General features: G+C 42.4%; 1 protein-coding gene across 11 annotated transcripts in view; it reads right to left on the bottom strand.

Annotated features, from left to right (window-relative positions):
• Positions 1-19,542, bottom strand: part of PPP1R9A (protein phosphatase 1 regulatory subunit 9A) — a 174,718-nt gene that overhangs the window by 113,564 nt on the left and 41,612 nt on the right. The gene's annotated exons all lie outside the window — the stretch shown is intronic.

Genomic DNA, 19,542 nt, shown 5'->3' with positions numbered 1-19,542 from the left:
GCCACTGAAAACACATGAACCCAACCAACCTGGGCTTCCAAAGCGTGATGATGGTTTTTCAGGTTTCAGAGTTCTAGGCAATGCAGTCCTTAGACATACACTTAGGTAACAGCAGCGCAAAACATTCTGCTTATTTAACTGTTTAATCCTTCAGCACAGAGGTAAGTATTACTAAAGACAGCACTTCAAGGTTGCAATTTTTGGTTTGGAAGCCACGACTGGGCAAATGTTTAACCCCGAGTTTAACCCCAACTGGCTGAACAGACTGGAGGGCCAGACCTGGGGCATTTCAGCCACAAAAAACCCTGTCTTTTGGAGCCAATTTAAACATAAATGAGAAATCCAAGTAGCTGGCCTTACATCCTGCCTTTTAGGTGTTGTTCGCCTTTCCTCTTGCACCAATTGCATAGCATATATCAATTTGCAGTATCAACTCATATTGAAATTTAAGTTCAAGGCGTAAAAAACAAACAGTATCTGTTTGCAGCCAAGTATTTTTTAACTGCAGACATATATACATGTACAGCTACCAAAAAAAAGACTGTGCGTGCAAAAGAGGAAATGAAATTTTGAAGAGCAACAGTCAGCAAAAAGAAGGAAAATGCGTCTAAAGAAGTATGAAAGAGAATACAAATTGGCCATAAGCACAGATGCCCCCGTCCCCAATGCACGGTGGCTTGATTTCTAAGCAAGCTTTGCACAGAGGTGGTTTATGGGCTGAGACTCCACCAAAGCACCTCTACCTGGAGGCCAGAAAAACTCCCTCCCGGCAGCAGCTGCTCTCCTGTACCTCTCCCACTGGTAGCACAGGGCTGAGGAGACCATTTTCTGCTGTGGAGGTGGAAGAGGGGCCTTCTGGACAATCCGCTCTGTCAACAACAGGGCAGGAACTCTGAGGTGCCACTGAGGCCTATGGTCACAGCATGGCAGGCTCGTGGGGGACGGCCTGCCTTTGTGCTGAGGCCTAACTTGGGTACTTGGCTTTATTTGTTATAAACACAACACCATGGCATGATAGATGCCACCAGTCCACCGCTGTTACTCTACACTGTGGGAAACTCTGTTGCTTTTCTTTTTTCAGCGCTCCAAACAGCTTTTCCGAAAGCTTTGGAAAGAACCTGAGAAAGAAAAGACCGGTTCATAATATCTGAAATACTTTTCTGAGCTCAATCCTCTAAGCTGCTTCTCAAGCTAGAAACAGCATCACCGACTGCAAAAATTCAGGGGGCTTCTGTAGGAATATAAGCTGAATGAAATAGCTTTGCTAAGCCTTGCACTCAATGCAAATATCCCTAAATTGCACGGAATTCTTGTATGCTGGTATGTGCATTTTGTGTACTAATTTTCTAATCTGCAGAACCAGAAAGAAGTTTGATACAGCACCAAGATAACCTGGCATAAATATACTGAGCAAAAATATCCTGTGCAGATTCAAACGCAAAATGCTCCAGGTTATATAATGACTTTGGAACTACTTACAGAACACAATAAGGAATACATTTTCTTAACATATCCGTGGAGAGAAAAAAGGTCTTTCCAGCTAGGCTAAGGAAGATCCATGGTACTGGGGGAGGCATTGATTTGGGTCTCACTAACAGCAGGACTCCACCACAACTCCATACTTGCCCTCTATACAGTAAAACAAAACCAAACCAAAAATCAAATTAAAGTCTGGGGCTCACAGCTCCACAAAATAAAGGCATTTCTCATCCTGTAAGGTATTTCTTGTAGGAGTGGAAGTTCAGAGAGCTTCTCAATGGGATGGAATAATGTTTGTTTGCTTAGCTCCACGTCTCTGCATCAAGCTTCCCAGCACATTCACTCATAAGTTAGCACAGGAAGAGTCACTGTACTTGCTATGTAAACACGCTTAAAACACCACAGGAAAAAGAAAAAAAGGCCCACCATCTGTAAAGCAAGTAAAACAGCATACAGCTGCTGCTACAGAATGGCACAGAGATGAATCAGTCAATCCCTGCAACTGCAGGAGAAAAATCTCTGATCCTTTAAATATTGCATTCTTCAAAACAGCTCACCAAAGGTCTGCACACAAGCCCCAGCTTTGGCCGGTGGTATAAGGAGAACACACGCTTATTTAGTTGTATACACACGATCCTGCATACTCATTTCAACCATGAATGCTGAATTTGGATTGGAAGCCCCCTAAACTATGTCCTTCAATTGCCATAAATGAAATACTGTGAAACCATCAAATAAGTTCTACAGAAACCAGCATGCTGTGTCACTACCTCCAACTGCATCTTCCATTCCTCAGACAAAAGAATTTCAGCTGGTGTTCCCAGTTCTCTTGTCAACCACAGAATTGTTAGTGAACTCTGTATCAATCCATCAGTAATTAACATTTGGGTAGACAAATTACGGAGAATTCATTTGGCTTATTTTACATAGCATTTGAAAAGAAGACAAAGAATATGACAACATGGCAAGGTAAACCAGTCTTCTGCTGAGCACCAAAAGCTACAACCAGACTGCCTTTGATACCAACCTGCTCAGTATAACTTTAATTCAGGTACACCTAATTTGTACTTCTGCCTGCAGCAATACATACACACATTCCCCATGATGCTCCCCCATTCCAAAATCTTTTTTGTATCCTGTAAATAGCTTGAGACTGCGATACAAAGTAAAGAAGTACAGATTCTGAGAATTGTAATTTGTTTCCTCCTTCCATTGGCCAAGCATATAATTACATCCATGACAGCTAATATTTTCTAACAAGTATCTAGTCACGTTGGACTGCTGCTGTGAAGAAAGTCAGCACTTTGAAAAAAACACTAAGAACTTAAGGTGCTTTCTGTTACCTCCTCTGTATTAATTACAGTTTCAGTTCTGCCAAAGATGTCATCACCAATAATCCCACTCTTGACAGCTGTGGCTTCACGTTCACTAAGGAGCTATTACAGTGAGTGAGGTACGTCTCGGAGGCATTGGAGACAGCACAGAAATTCTCTTGAATCCAAACGGTGAAGGACAGAGAAGTGGTTCAGGAATGCTTAAGCACTTCAGTAGACGCAGCTGCAACTCCTGGCTCTGCCCACAGACCTCACCTGTACCTCCCTTACCTGTAGATCAGTGAGCATACACTGTAAAACGTTTCTCCTAGCAACAATTCATCATCATCATAAGGATCCCAAAAAGCAGTTATCTGAGTTTTATTTTTAGCATTAAAATCTGAAGCTCTCCATTCCACTCCTATCTCTTCCACTAAATCCAGCTGCATAACTGAGAACTATTTCATCTTCCCCTGACTGTTTCTCGCCCTACAGTGTTATCTACTGGGCTTGTTTATATTCACTATGCAGACAAAGAGACATTCTGGTCACAAAGCAAATACCTCGATAAGACTTTGACTGTATATCAGAAACAGAGCTGTTTCAAGACATGAATGAGAAAACCTATTCCGGTTATCCAGGTTTTAAAATTATTCTAGTTTCTCTATCCAGTACTGTTTTTATTGTATTTTTTTTCCTTGGGATGTGCTCCAGGTTTGGATTCCTTCCTCACCTCCCGGGCACCACCTGCAAGCACTACAATGGGAGAGACAACCTAAAAGAGAAATCAGATTTCAATTGATATTGTGATGGAAGGAAACAACATGGAAAAGCATCCAGGGGAGGAGTGAGGTTTGAGAAACAAACACTGTTTATTATCACCAACTGCAGACTACTCCCAGTAAGGTATTTATGGTCTCATTATTTGGTCAAAGCAAAATACAATGCTATTGTGTTGACTGAATTAAAAATGTGGAGCTGAGCCCATAAACTCCCACAAAATCCAACAGGAAATTAAGTCATTTTAGGGGTGCTGCTCCATGTAAGTAAGCATAAATATCAGTCATGGCCCTGCCCTGGAGTCAAGGACTGGCACACTGAGTCAGGAACCAATGTATGATGTTCTGCGGCCTCTCTAACTTATGCCTCTTCCAGCTCACACCCCTCACAAGAGCTGCACACAGATGTCTCCCTTTATTAGGCAGGTTACTATCATATTGAATCAAAAGAAGGGAAAGACCTGATTCTCTTCTTGAAAGCCTGCCTAGGAGATGAAGATAAGACAGTGGTGCACCATTATATAAAAGGCCAGGTGGTAATTACACTCATCCACTACATGGGAGTTAAATTTGGTTACCTTTAAGAACCCCTTCTTTTTTTTTTTAATATCTAATAGTTCCTAATATATATCATTTGAAGGAGTCCTTCAATGAGTCTGTGATCTAAAAAAGCTCCCCCCCAGTACTGAAGGTGAGCACTCTAAAAACTAAGGTATTAAGCTACACAATCATTTTTGCCCTTCTGTTCTTTCCAGTGCCAGGGCCTGCAAATTCTTTCTGTAGAGACGTTTTTTGGTCCTATGTTCAACAGAAGGAATGGGAGAGCACACAATTTAACCTACCTCGCAATGAGGTAGAAGCTCTCCTGAAAAATGGAAGAAGGTTTGAGTCACAGAATGGCTTGGGTTGCAGCGGACCTCAAAGAGCACTCAGTTCCAACCCCACTGCCATGGGCAGGGCTGCCTGCCACCACACCAGGCTGCCCAGGGCTCCATCCAACCTGGCTTTGAATGCCTCCAGGGATGCGGCACCCACCACTTCTCCAGGCAGCTGTGCCAGTGCCTCCCCAACCTCTCAGTGAAAATTCTCCCCGATATCTAATCTAAAACTCCCCTCTTCTACTTTAAACCCGTTCCTCCTTATCCTATCACTATCAACCCATGTAAAACATTGATTCCCCACTCTCCTTCCTAGGCACATGCTCCAAACATGGTTAGCTTTCTTCCAATTTGTTTTACTATTAGCCTAGGCAAGTCACAGTTTCTATGAATATTACTTATAGACTTGGAACAGATCTGAAAAAGTTGCCAGCCTTCATGAGACAAAGTACATACACTCCGAGATCACTAAGCGCAAAACTCCATCAAGCAGTAACAAAGGTGTTCCTCGCATCTCCTTGATCAGCCTAGAGATGTGATGTGATAACACAAAGGAGACTTGCTGACTACTAATTAATCTCATCAAGAACTGCTTTCAACTGAAAGCATTACATTCTTTCACGAAGCTGATGGCATTTGTTAGAAGCTGTCACCCAAAAAAGCATGGTATTTTTTTAGTTCCACATAAGAAGTACTAAAAGCTAGGAACTTTAAGTCATTTGCTCTCTTTTTGAGGCAGCTCTGAATTTACTTGAGCACTACTTGCTTTTGAAACCGTTTCCAACAAAGCATCATCTCATCCTTCTGTTACAAGGAGATCTACCTGAAGCAAGCTTTCCAACACAACTCCTGCAATGAATGAGGGGACCATCTCACCACTGCTCAGCGTAAGCAGACAACAGACCACCTGCTCAGCACTGTTTTAAGGCTCCTTGCAGAACGGACTGCAATTCCAGCACCTGCTGCTATACAGTCAGGGCAGAGTAAAGACAGGTACTTGCCACAGTCCTCAGGTTTTTTTTTTCTTCATCATTATGCCTATAGAGTTACTCTGTTACAGATGCATGCTAACGTAATGCCTTATTTTCTATTCTTTATCTGTTAACCAAATGGTGCGGAAGCCCTGGCTCAGGACTCGCCTGCATTGTAATGACAGCGTCCAGCACTGTCCTTAGTCAGTGTGGTTTGCAGATGCCTTAGGCCAGATACATCATGGCAGTGAATGCTGCTATAAACTCAGAAATTCCTCCCTTCCATCGTCCCCATGCTTGATGCCCCATCGCATGCCACTGGCAGTTCATGCACACAAGCTCAGTGAACTGAACCAAAGCCACTGCTGTAAATACTGGAAATCTGCTCTCAGTACTAGTAAGCTAAGCAGGACAAAGGGCTGCTCAATGTCAGGGAGTCCCAAAAACCTGTAATACCTTATTTCTGATGGTAACACTAAGTTCTGCACCAAATACACAGATGTGGATATCCGTACCAGCAGTTGGTTCAAATAAAGGTATTTTAAAGGTAGTTTACAATACAACTATATGAGGGCTAAAAGGAGGGCAGAGGACAGACCCACTTCCCTGCTACAAAAGATAAAATGTTGACCTTCATTTTCAAAGCAATTGAAGCCAACCATTAAAAGACAGCTTGTATTCAGCGAGTCATCAATGGAGCTGTATCTTGGAATTCCAGCACGTATAAAAGACAAGGAGTTTGATCCAGTATTTCATGATAATGGCACCAGCCTTGTTAAATAGAGAACAAAACATAGCAGAGAGAAGCTGCACCGTGCTTACCCTTAATCGACATTTTTACTACTAACCCTCCCAGCAGGTTTGCCTTGCGCTGTGGAAGTTCTTGCAGATAAAGCAAGTCCCACACCCTTGGGAGCACTCTGTTTATCAAAGATGAATTTAACAGAGTTCTCAAGACAAAATTTTCTCTTTCAAAACCTTTTGACCGATTACTACTACAACATTTTATTAGCCGAACGCCTGCATACACAAATTAATGCGTTCTTTCAATTCTTCCTTTCTGGGTGTGCAGGTGTGTATTTTAAAGCGGGCCATCAGCAGATCTGCCTCGGCAAGTTGGCCAGGCGAAGGGGCATTCCCTTCAGATGGAAGCAGATGGAGCTTCCTCTCCCCCCCAGGTGTCAGCCACAGCTTAATCAGGTTCAAGGACAACTGCAGCAGAACATATGGCACACCTCAACTCTGGTGTCTGACACTGCGAAGAGGCAGAGCATCAAAAGCAACAAAGAGTGAGATTAGACCTGTGGAGGAAAGAGTGCAATCAGCATGAACAGCACTTGGAGCTGCCATGGATATGAAGCTACACATTTCACAGATACCTTTTTAAAACAAATTTTAATTGATGAACTTGAAAATACACACATAAGCAATGCAGAAAGCTTGAGGCAGTTCACTTCCTAGCACATCCCTATTGAAATTAATAGTAAGATCTGCTCACTAATGGCAACATAACTTACTGAACTAACACTTTTTCACAAACTGGCAAGAGATGATGAACTGGAAATTGTGTGTAATTCTTATGTCCATTGCTTTCTAAATCGCTTCTTTCTCGCTGAGATATTTTTATGTATGTAAACATGATGATATGCTTTGAGATAGTATATCATTTAGAGCTATATCTTTTAAAGAGAACGAATTAAGACCTTGGTATAAAACTGTAACAGAATAAAAATGTAGAAAGGCTTTACATAAAAAGTGTCATGAGTGAGGTAAACAGTGAGTGATGCTGATGTGAAGTTAAGAAATAAAGTGCAGGAGGACCTGAAACTGCTTTGCATTCACAAAGTTCAGCCTTCTCAAACGTGACATCATACTCAACCCCATCAGTTTTATGTCATACCAAAAACTAGAGCATAACCAAGAGAATATTACAGCAGTTACACAAGCTGCAGTATTTGAACTAACATTCTCCCACAAAAGAAAGTAACTTCCAGTTGATGGATGAGCAGATATCCATCAGCTCGAGTGCATTCCTGAGGGCTCACCAGAACTGCCCTGCCCAGCGTAGCACAGATGGGGGCAGAGCGCCGTACTGCTGAGCACTGACAGCCATAACAGACGTCTGGCCTACTCGATTCAGAAGAATACTCCAGTTAAAACCTGAATAAAACGGAAACAGACAAAAGGATCTTTCCAGATTAACAACCGCTTTTATGGAGACAGAAAGCCCACGTAGCACTGGCACAAAATAAAGAAATTACAAACATAACCCACAGAGAATGCTTTACCAACATAAACCTTGCAAAATGAACAACATAAAAGGAACCACGGAAAATTCTTCAGTCTTTCAAGTGATGACTGTATATAAAACAATGACAAAAACTCATAAAGTGAATGTTGAAACAAGACGCTTCTCTTTTTTTCTCTACTTTCAAGGTAAAGCACGATGTCAAGCATGTGGCCCTGGAGAACAAGATAACAGAGCACAGAAACCGAAACCACGTCCCAGGCCATCAACAACTATAACGGCACTCCGGCAAAGATCCACAATCAATACAGGGCAAAAACCTGAAAGAGACCCACAGCACACATCAATAACGGGGAGCAGCAGGGCTCAGAGAACATCGGGCAATCGACTGAGGCAAAATGGCAAAGGAAGTGTGCAATTGTACATTCCAGGTAACGCTGTACCATGGACTGCTGATGCACCACTACGTGCCATGGATTATAAAATGCCATTCGTCGTGGCCAGCGATGCCCATTTACTGGGAGCTGCTGAGTTTTATGAAAGGAGCTGAATGCCTTCTTTCCATCATTACAGAAATGACTTCATAGAGAAGCTCGCAAACATTACTAACTCCACACATTTTACAAAGCATTTTGAGACTGCAGTGAAGTTGTACAGCACAACCTGGAATTAGTTACCAACTCAGCCACAGCTTTTGGGTACACGGCCGCATCTGAACATTCACACTCTTAACTCCCAGCAGAGCTTAGGCAGCTAAGGACAGAGACAGGAACACACATGCTGAGGCCACTGCCATATGTAAAATATCAGTGGGCTTTGCCTCTGTTGCAGATGAACACCACCCCTTAACTGTTTTATTTTTGTTCAGGTCATTTTTAATGTCTCCCCTCAGTCACAAATATTTAACTCATAATATCTGTTTAGACACATCCCAAATCTTTTTGCATTGTTCAGTGTTGCTTGTAAATTCAGGTCATTCTGCTCATCTCATGGCACAACAAAATACACACAAAAATAACTTCAACCCCTTTTTTGGATAGTTATTTTGATTGAGAAACAGGAAACGTTGCTGTGCCTCAGTTCTTATTAACAGGAAACATTAAAAGGCTACTAACAATCCTTAATCTAAACCTACTGTCTGTCAGGGGTAATGGATATATATATGCATGCAAAGGTCATTAACTTGTGTCACCAATTAAGGTGACACTCCTGTCACTGTCACACCAACACAGCTGCAGTTCCTCCCTTTGCTTTTCTTGCAAAGCAGCAAAATGCAGCACCCTGTAGATACTCTGTAATTGTTTGAAGCACAGAAAAATCCAATATCGTGACCATGCTGAACAATGAAGCGTGGTCTGTCATATCGTTCTACAGAGTTTAACACCATGACTCTAATTAGCAATTAAATATACATTATAGGCATCGAGAAAAAAGGAAGGGGCAGAGCTTCACAACTCAAAAAAAACAGCCAGAATTTCCTTAGCAAAATGTTTATGTGTTTTAAGGGTAGTAAAACACATTAAAAAAACCTTCTAAATCCTGGAAATCTTTATTTGACCACACTGCATAACTACAAGTAACAACTCAAGCCATATTCAATGAGGTCTTGTTAAAATAAATGTTTTTCAACTAAAGTAATTACTACTTCAGCTCAAGGAGGGAAGGTTTAGATTGGATGTCGGGGAAGTTCCTTACAGGGAGAGTGGTGAGGTGCTGGCACAGGCTGCCCAGAAAGGCTGCGGATGCCCCATCCCTGGAGGTGTTCAAGGCCAGGTTGGATGGGGCCCTGGGCAGGCTGCTCTAGTACCAGATCTGGAGGTTGGTGGTCCTGCCTGTGGCAGGGGGAATGGAACTTGATGATCCTTGGGGTCCCTTCCAACTCAAGCCATTCTATGATTCTATGATCCTACACACAGGGAAAGAAGTGCAGGAACTGCTGCAACATCTTTGGATTTCCAGAACCACGCATTCTTACAGAATCATAGAATCATTTCAGTTGGAAAAGACCATCAAGACCATTGAGATCATCAAGTCCAACAATCAGACATATCACTAAATCAAACTGATCCCATCACTAAACCACGTCATAATTTGATAAGTAACATAAGAGCTCACTCAGTATATTTTACTAATATCAAAATTAAAGTTGCTTCTGGATGTAATTCAGCTACTTCCTTTGCCAAAGCTCACCAACTGGAAACATAGGTCATTTTCTGAGATAAATGAAGCCTTAACCCCAGCACGGCTGAGGCAGGCAGGAGCTCTGGGTCCATGCAGCCCAGCCCCTGCTCAGCAGGGACACCCTCAGACTCTGCAGTGCCTGGGTCCTTCCTGCATCGAGGAGCCCAGAACTGGACTCAGCACTGCAGGTGAGGCCTCAACAACACTCAGGGAGGGGCAGGATCACCTCCCTCAACCTGCAGGCAGTACTTTACCTAGCTAAGCCCAGGATACCATTTACCTTCTTTGCAGCAAGGACACACTGCTGGCTCATGTTCAGCTTAGTGCCCACCAGAGCCCCATGCCCTTCTACACAAAGCTGCCCTCCAGCCCAGCAGCACCCAGTGTGTCCTGCTGCTAGGTTGGTTCCTCCTCTGGTGCAGGACTCTGAACTTTGTGATATTACCATCAGCTGACATCTCCATTCTGTCAGTTTTCAGGCTACCTCACTGTCTGCTCTTCTAGGACATGCTTCATCAGCTTCTCCATAAGGATGTTATGTCAGAGGCGTCACTGAAGTGAAAGTAGACAAATTCCTACCACTCTCCCTTCATGCACCAAGCCAGTCATTCCATAGCAGAAGATTACCAGGCAGGTCAAGTGTGACTTCTCCTTTTTAATGGAGAAAACTTACTGGTAATGACAGTATCATGCACTTGTACTTAAACACAGTATGCAGTCATTTTTGATCTACAGCTACAAAGCAATGAGGAGAAAAGAAGAAAAAAAAATCAACTCAATTTAATGGTATTTCCTCCTTCACACATCTTAAAATATGGACATGAAAGCAGTGTGCAAAATATGAAGAATACAGCCTTCAGTCAGCCTACCAGATTACAGAGGTGAGACAAAACTGAGCTACTACTTCAGAGGAAATTGCTGGGTAAAGAAGAAAAAGCTGTGTGCTCTGGTAGTCTCATGCTCTTAAACCCCATACTGAAATGTCCTCAGTTTCATTAGTGCACTTTGCCAAATTTCATAGAATCGTGGAATCACCAAGGTTGGAAAAGACCTCCAAGACCATCCAGTTCAACCATCCACCTTCCACCCATATTTCCCCACTAAACCACGTTCCTCAATATAACATCTAAACGTACTTTCTAAATGCCCAGCTTATGACTGTTCTATTTTTTCGAGGGTGTTCAAAAATCTCCAGATTCATGAGTTTACCCTGGTCTGTCCTTGTGATAAAACTGCAGTATTCAAATATTCTGATTATTCCAGTTAAGAAGTACAGGCACATGAAGTCTACAGGACAATTACTTAGATCAGTGCTAACAAACAGCAATCTTTGGGCTCCTAGGTAGGCAGAGCTAACAGGAAAATATCTGCTTAGATATCTCTAGATATGGAGATTCTTACATGATTAAATATGTGAGTATCTTAAAAAATGACTGCAAATTTAAAAGAAGCAAAGATGATTAAACCTTACCTATACTTGGACAAAACCTTGCTATGTTGGTTTGCCATGAAGACCATGGTCTAGCTGAATTAGGCAGGAGTTTGGTAATATGACTTTCAAGAGCCTCTATCGCTTATTGCTTTTGAACAAATAACATGAATAGTAGGACACGTTATGAAATTAAAGGTGCTAGACCTACATACAGCATGGAGTGAATACAAAAAGGTATCCTTTCAACGTGAACCAGCATCTTACACCCTTGAGATTACACACTGAATGCTCAGGTAGATGGAAACCTCAGAGAAGAACATGAAAAAGTTACAGACGTGCACAGGGTGAGAGGCATTGCTCCAGGTGTGCTAACACTGAGCACAGTCCCAGAGCTGAATTCTGCATTCACACCTTCCACTGATTTTATCATATGGAAATATCTGAGGGAGCTGATGGGTCTCTTGGATCGATTTAGTGAGTAAAATTAGCTTCTGCTCTCACCAGAATACTCACTATATATAAAAGGACACCGGAGAACAACAGGTATCATTTTGTACCATTTAACTATGGGAATAGCAGCTACGTTTTTAATAGATTATTCATGGCCTGTAAGTTCAATAGTGCTGAAGGAAATTCCATACCTGAGGAGAATTAATAGACATTGCTAGACAATACAATGGCCTGTTAGAACCATAAGAAAAGAGAAGGAAATTGCCCGTGCCATTGCTCGCTATTACAACTCTTTAATCTTAGTTGGAAAATACTCAATTCCACCTTAAAAGAGGAACACTGCCACTTAGTCCTCAAGTGCTTTTCTTTATGAATATACTGGAGATGCTATTATGCTCTTTTTCAGACTTTGCCATCCCTCATTGAGCAAGACAAATTTATTAAGCCCCCTGTTTTATGACAGACTTAACCAAGAAAAAGGAAGATTGAGAGCTTCAAGTCGCTGCAGCTCTCCTGCAAACTCATGCATCTGAGGTAGAATCCACCACAGTCCTGATGAAGTCTCCTTAGGGAGTTACAAAAGGACATCCAGAATTCCCTGCCGCTACCAAAATATGTTGCCTCATGTACCTAGAATGCCATTTCCCCCCCTCACAGCTGCATCACACTGCGGGTTGTCGCTGTTCTTCTGTGCAAGCTATTCAGAGTGGCTTTCTCCTTAGTTCTCCCCCCCTACAAAAGAGGCACTGGTTTGCGGTGTAACTGTAGCCCATAAATCCATATCCACCACTCAAGTCCTCCCAGCCACACATACCTTACCACAATCCCTCTATGCAATGCTAAAGCTTCCCACTCACTGACATTAGCAACTGCAGCTAGCATGCTCCAACTTCCTAAGGCAGGACTACTGAAATTTTTAAGGTCCTATATCTTATCAAAGGCAGATATAATTTAGTCTGACATACACTACCTCTCATAAATTCATCCAGATGTATTCTATTTTTCCATTTGCCTCCCTGCCTTTGATTTTTCCTTTTTTTTGCTGCTGCTTTGCTACAGAAAAGGAGATCAATAATTTTCAAGCTGCCAGAACCATCTCTTCTGTATGTTTTGAAAAATAGCCACTGCGTTTGTTCTTTCACAGTTAAATCCCATCTCCATTTTTATACTGCCGTTTGTTCTGTTTGTTTTGAAATGGATTTTAGAAGACTACCTGAAATACAACTTCTACCTTCCAATCACCATCAAACCTGAGTGCTAGAATTTCTGGTCATCTTCATTTCACCATAAGAACTTCCACTTCTTCTTGCACATGTTTATCTTACTCTAAACCCTGACTCCACGTTCAACCTGACCATACCATTAAAATAAACTGGGGGTGGTAGCTCTAATCATAACCTCACGCTTACTGTGTGATGCCTCACTTCCCCTCCTGTTGCATATTCAATGGATAAACAGCTATTCACTAATCAGGTCATTTTCCTTTACAAGGTCAAACTCTGCCTGACTTCTGGCACCATCTTATTCACACTTTAAAACTTCTGAACTCTACGACAACTTCCATTTTTTCAACAACCACTTTTGCCACTCCTTGCAAATTCTTGGCTAGCTTTTGTTATTCTCTTTGGCTGACTTCTCTTGTAGTCAGATCTGCAGTTCTTCGGCTCATGTACTCTGCCTTTTTCTGGAATGCAAATTCGGAATGTAAGAGGCTCCAAGAACCCCACCGTCAGCTCCCTTTGGTGCTTTGGTTCACCTCATTTCAATCCATTTCCCTACAGCTTCTCAGTCGGCGTTTCTGAAATTCAAAACCTTTAATTGTTAAACCCTTTCAATGTAAACCACATAAACCTCTGATTCATTCAATCAATCACTCCGTGCAAACTCTTTTTCTACAAATGGCTCTTCTAGAATGTCCTCTGCGCTTATAAAACCGAGTTCAAAGGAACAGTGCTGCTGTTCAGTTCACTATCTGTGTATGAACACTGCAGCCAGGAATAACTGGTCCCTGGACCTAGCAGTGCAATTCAAGTCGCTGGACAAATAGTTTTATTCCATCCACTGCACTCCAATATAATTTCCTCTATATTTAATATAAGAGAACTCTTCTGCAGTTAAAATTATCACGTGCCAAGGCTCCCAGCCAGTGAAAGCATACGATCCCAACTCAGTAATGCACTTCACATATGAGATAACTATGCAGAAGAGACTTGCCTTTTAATGTCTGAAATAGCAGCTTGTTCTGTAATGCTTCATCCTGCTGTTCTCTACCTGAGAGCATCCAGCCTCTTTACAGGAAAACGCCCATTTCTTGTTCCCTTCCCTGACAAAAATATACAAAACATTTTGCCACATTTTGCCAAGACTTCTTGTAACAAACGTAACTGAAATACAGAGCTTGGTGCAGAAATACTCCCTATATTCTACCACCAGAACAAAGAAACTTGTGTTAAGCTGTTAACTTTTACAAATAATCAAAGTTTGCACCATGATCTCTGCAATAGAGCACATTTTATTTCTGCTTCGTCTGTAGAACTTCCCACAGTTCTTAACACCTGAAAAAACGCATATAGCCATTTTACATGGCATGTTTCAAGCTACCTAAGCATTAGCTCAGTATCCCAAGCTATCTGTAAGTGAAAATTAACAGAGCTGTTAAACAACTTTCTGCCTGTTTTATGGAGTTCAAACACCTGTATTACAGCATTACAGCAGAAATTAGCAACAGAGCCTAAGACCACTTAATTCCTAGTTTCATAGAATCATAAAATTGGTAAGGCTGGAAAAGACCTCCAAGATCACCCAGTCCAACCGTCCACCTACCACCAGTATCTCCCACTGAGCCATGTCCCTCAGCACACAGTCAAAGCTGCCTCCCACTCCTCCTGTTGTAAGCAAAGCACAGACACAGGAGAAGTAGATTTAAGGAAAGGACAACACCCTTCCAGTGGCTTCAGAAGGGGGCTGCACATCTATGTTTCTCTGTAAGGATTCCTAAATAACCCAGTCAAAACTCCTCATTCTAAATAGCAGATAGCCTGGGGATCCCTCTGCAAGTTCTCCTTTGACATCTGCCTTCAAGAAGCGCCCAAGATGCACCAGGACCACTTCATTTATAGAACCATGGGCTCACTGAGGCTGGAAGGGACACGCGGAGATCATCAAAACCCAATTCCACAGTCACTCAAGTAAAACACAAATAGAAGCACTGGCAAGATTGGCACCTGGGACCGTAATTGCTTGTGGGAAGGTAACCTTCACTTATGACTGCTGTGAACCAAAAGAACACTTGATGAAGATTTCAACAACGGATAAATACCATACTGAACTCTGAATCAGCAAAGAAATACTGCCTTTTTCAACACTAAAATTTGACAACATTGCAATCATACCTTATCTTCATGTTTACTGGTCGATACTTTGGACAGCAAAAATTACCAAAGTGACTGTAGTGTAAAACTGTTTCAGACCTGTTCTTCACCACCATTTAGAAACCTGAATAAGTTTTAGTGAGGAAAAAAGGAGGAATAACTAAAGGAGAAAAAATGTACTCCCAGAATTGATTTTTTACTGAGAAAAAAACCAGCATGCGGTTCCTAAGAAATTAAAGAACAACTAAATGAAATACAAATGTCATTTATATTCACACTGATCTTCAGTCACAGCACTTCTGGGAAAACCTCTTCAGAGATTCACATGAAGAACAGAGTGAAGCACAAGTTCAGATTCCTGATGACAGGAACAAAACAGACAGTGGGAACAAAACACGATCTGGAAAGCTGAAATGCTGTACCTATGTTGATCTACAAGAGAGAGGAGCAGCCTATGAAGCATGGCCACCAGAGATTATAACCCTTTCGCCTGAAATTAGATGAACTGTAGGTGTCTCATCCACTGTAAATGTTCCATTCCTATTATGTCCTCTCCTTTTGACCCTACAATGCAGGGTCCCCCAAGGAAGCTTTGTGCTTCTTTGAAGCTGAATCCTGAAACTGCATGGGCAGCTCAGGGATGGCACCATCCTTGCACCCCGTGCTCCCTCCCATCCCCCTGGTGGTCTGATTGCACCATACCCAACCCCTTCGGCCCTTCAGCCACGCTGGGCACAGTCTGTGCAGCAGACATCAATTTCTGCAAGCAGCTTTGACTGGTTTATCACATTCCTTGTGCCACAAGTAGGGTACCGACTGGAGATGCAGCCATCAGCTGTCGGTACGCCAGACTTGAAAGGAGGAAGAGAGGTAGGCATTAACCTTCCATCCTAATTCTATCCAAGATGGAGGAAGGATGGCTCTTTTTAAAAAAAAGTCTGTGATATATGTGGACAATTAATACACTTTCCACACTCCAGCAAATGGAAGTTAAGAGCTAATGAATCGTGTGCTGCTGGCCAGCCCTGCCTAATTATCCCATAATGTCTGGGATGCAGCATATAACTGAACTCCCAGGCAACCCTGCAAAACTCAACAGAAGGCCAACAAGCCACAGAACTTCTGTGCTTTTTTCCTTTTTTTTTTTTTTTTTTTTTTTTTTTGTAGAAAAGCATCCCTTAGAAAATCATTTGATTACATTTTTTCTCATCACACCTAGAGAACATTTTCACCTCTTACTTGGGAGTTTCAGCTCTGCCACTGAGCAGATACCAAACACCTGAGCACAAGAATGGTCCAGTGCTGACCAAGGCCTCCATACTGCTACATAGACACTCCGCATGCAATTAATGTGCACAAACCCTGTTCAGCAACACGCAGACTCATGGCTACTTCCAGTAGGAGCTCCTTCTTGCCTCCCTTTGGAACACCTCTATGATCCCAGAGCAGATACACACACCTGCTCAGAGCAGGGATGCAGTGCTCCAAGAACCAAGAAACTCACCCAGACAGAGACAGCCCCCATGCAGCCACCGACTGCAGGAGAGCCGAGGTCAGCACATAACCCCACAAACCTACAGTGAGGTCCCATGGAGCACAGGATGGGTGACAGAGAATCACAGCCTGTAACAGAGGTATTTCCCATATCCCCTGTCCTTAGTGTTTCTCTCCAGAGCAAGTTTCCCAATAAGTTTCCTGCTCAGGTAATAAGCAGAATTCAATCTTTCTTCAGTTGGATGAGTAAGGTTTTATTTGCTCACCTTTCTGCCTGCATCTCAGTATTTGTCATAGTCCAAAGCATCTCCACTAATGCAACAAAACAGTTCCTCTAAGTGGTGACAGAATCTCTGCTCTTCCATCTTAGCGCTCCCTTCATGTATTTCTTAGACACCTCCCTGAAAATTCCCATGGAACAAATGGTTTAACCATTACTGACTCAAAGATGTTTATGCTGCTGAGACCCTCAAGTAACAACATTTGGGCACTACCCTCTCATTTCACAGGTTACAAATTCACTCTCCGATTTTATCATTTCAGAGCTCACCTGTAGGAGAAGGGAGGTATGATACTGTCAAACCTGCACTGGGTGGAACTGCTACCTACCAAAGCATTTAAGCACAAATTGCTTCATTTTAATAAAGGCTGAACAGCAGTTTTTCAGCAGTTCAGAAAATACTCCTAAATTGCTTTGTGTTTTCCTCTCTCACGCACAATACGCGTACGGCAGAGTTTCAGATGAGTATTAATGAAAGCAGATATTCTCTCAAACCCATGAAATGGCCAAACTGGAAAAATTCTTATGTAGTGGCACACTCTTCTGCTAGCAAGCATCCCTGTAATGGACAGCTAAAGTGGCTCGCTTGCTGAATGTGTATGGTACAACTTCAAGAAGGGGACAGAACCCAGGACTCTGCTCACTGATCACTGATAGGTATTTACTGGACAGAAGCTGCTCCTCAAAGCCAGCTCTCAGCCTCCTAACAGCGTGCTGAATTAGTGAGGCCATCAAAGAGGCCACGCAGGAGCCCACAGGGACAAGTTTCTGTCCCAGCTGCCATCCCAGGTCCCTGCCTGCAGCAGCGCAGCCAGGGCAGGCCATGGGGAAGGGCAGGCAAGCAGCTTGCTGTCCTCCACAACTTGGCTGTGCTTTTTCCTCCCACGAGGTCTCGCTTCTTCTTCCCCACGTGGCTGGCAGGCTGCACGTGCTTGAGGGGCACAGGACACAACGCATCACCCCTTCCACACTGCTTTCTCTCAGTGCAGCTTCTATTCTGCTTTCCTCCTGGCTACAGTGAAGATGCTAAAAGAATTAAAGACACGATTCTTTTCCTTTGGGTAGGCGTCTTAAGACCCACGAGAAACGCACTCTTTCATTAGTCAAGCAAATGATTGTGAGAGCATTTTCCTGATGGACTGTTACTATCTCTTGATAGTATATAATATGACATAGACATAGACTGAAACTCTTCAGTAGAAAAATGTTTTACCTAAATAATAAGAGAATATTTGATGACAACTCAGAGCACAGCAATACACCAATGCCAGTGCTCCTCTGAGCTCTTTGAAAGCAGCAAGAGCAGAAAAGCCCACCATCCAGAGTAACGCCACTGTGCTCACTTTCCAAATTCTTATCTTTTCTATCTATAATAAACATAATAGAACCAATTTGTGTTGACTGCTTCCAGAAGACAGAGAAGTCATCTTATGTGCTAGTGCAGCCAGAGGGGAAGGAGAGGGAGGGGGCACCTTCCAGAATCCTTTGTAACAGAAGTTTTCTCTGCTTCATCTCCAAAAAATTGAAAGAAAGTCAGCTCATTTAATTACACAAATAATCCAGAGGGAGCACAAACACTGCTGCAATTTTTGGTCAATGACACAAGCCTGAATAAAATACTAACAACACAAAAATTCCATTATCTTGGCACTGAATATTTTGTTTCAGTCTGAAGAGCGGTCCTCTCCAAGCATGAAGAGCACGCGGCCCTTTCTCCGTACCACAATTAATGGATGCCAAAACCTGCTTGCTTCATTCAGATTGAGATTTCCTAATACAGCTACGCATACCTTACCCTAACACAAACCACAGGTGGTGCAAACACCAATTTTATCAACAACGTTACTTCACATTCAACAGTCGATTTTTTTTAGCCGACTGTAATTTTCATTACTAAACTCACTCAGAAACAATAAAGTGCATTTTGATGAAAGATCTTTGATTTAAAAACGTGTACACTTCAAGTGCTCCACCAGATTTAGCCTTTCAAGAGCCCTTTCTGAAAAAATGACTGTGTTTCTGGATGGTCATTAAACATAACTCGGAAATAAAGTGCTTCTATACATAACTCCAGGACTCCACAGTGAAATACTGCTATAAAAACATGACCGGTTATTCCTTTCTAGCTGAAAATACTCAAAATAGTTTGCATTCTTGCCTGCAGTTTCAAGGTGTTTAAGAACACACCTGGAAGAACCCTGCAAGAAACTTAGCCTTCATCAGGTGTTACAGGCAACTGACTTCCACCTGCCTGTAGTTTCTTACCTGCACTGATATACACTAATTACTATTAAGGTAATTACTATACACTAATACTATTAAGATCTAAAAAAGTTTTAAAAAGTGAAGATGCTACTAGAAAAGGTGATGCTAATTCAGACGCAGAATAGTGACAGCCCTCTGCTATTGAGACAGAGCCACTGCACTACAGCACACTGTACTTCATGGCATAGTGTTTAAACTTACAAACATCTGAGGAGAGCTGAAGCAAAGCCGTCTGATCTAAAGAAGCTGTAATTTCAATGGAAAAAGACCAACAAGCAGCCCAAAGGCCACCGAACACTCTCCTCTATGTTCACCATGTGATTACAGTTCAGTCACATCCATCAAAATATGCATGCTAAAATTCTCAGACTCCACAAAGTCCAGAACAGCCATTCTCAAAT

This window comes from Gallus gallus, chromosome 2 (genome assembly GCF_016699485.2).
Source record: "Gallus gallus isolate bGalGal1 chromosome 2, bGalGal1.mat.broiler.GRCg7b, whole genome shotgun sequence".
NCBI classification, from domain to species: Eukaryota; Metazoa; Chordata; class Aves; order Galliformes; family Phasianidae; genus Gallus; species Gallus gallus.
This window is presented reverse-complemented; position numbering and strand designations above follow the sequence as displayed.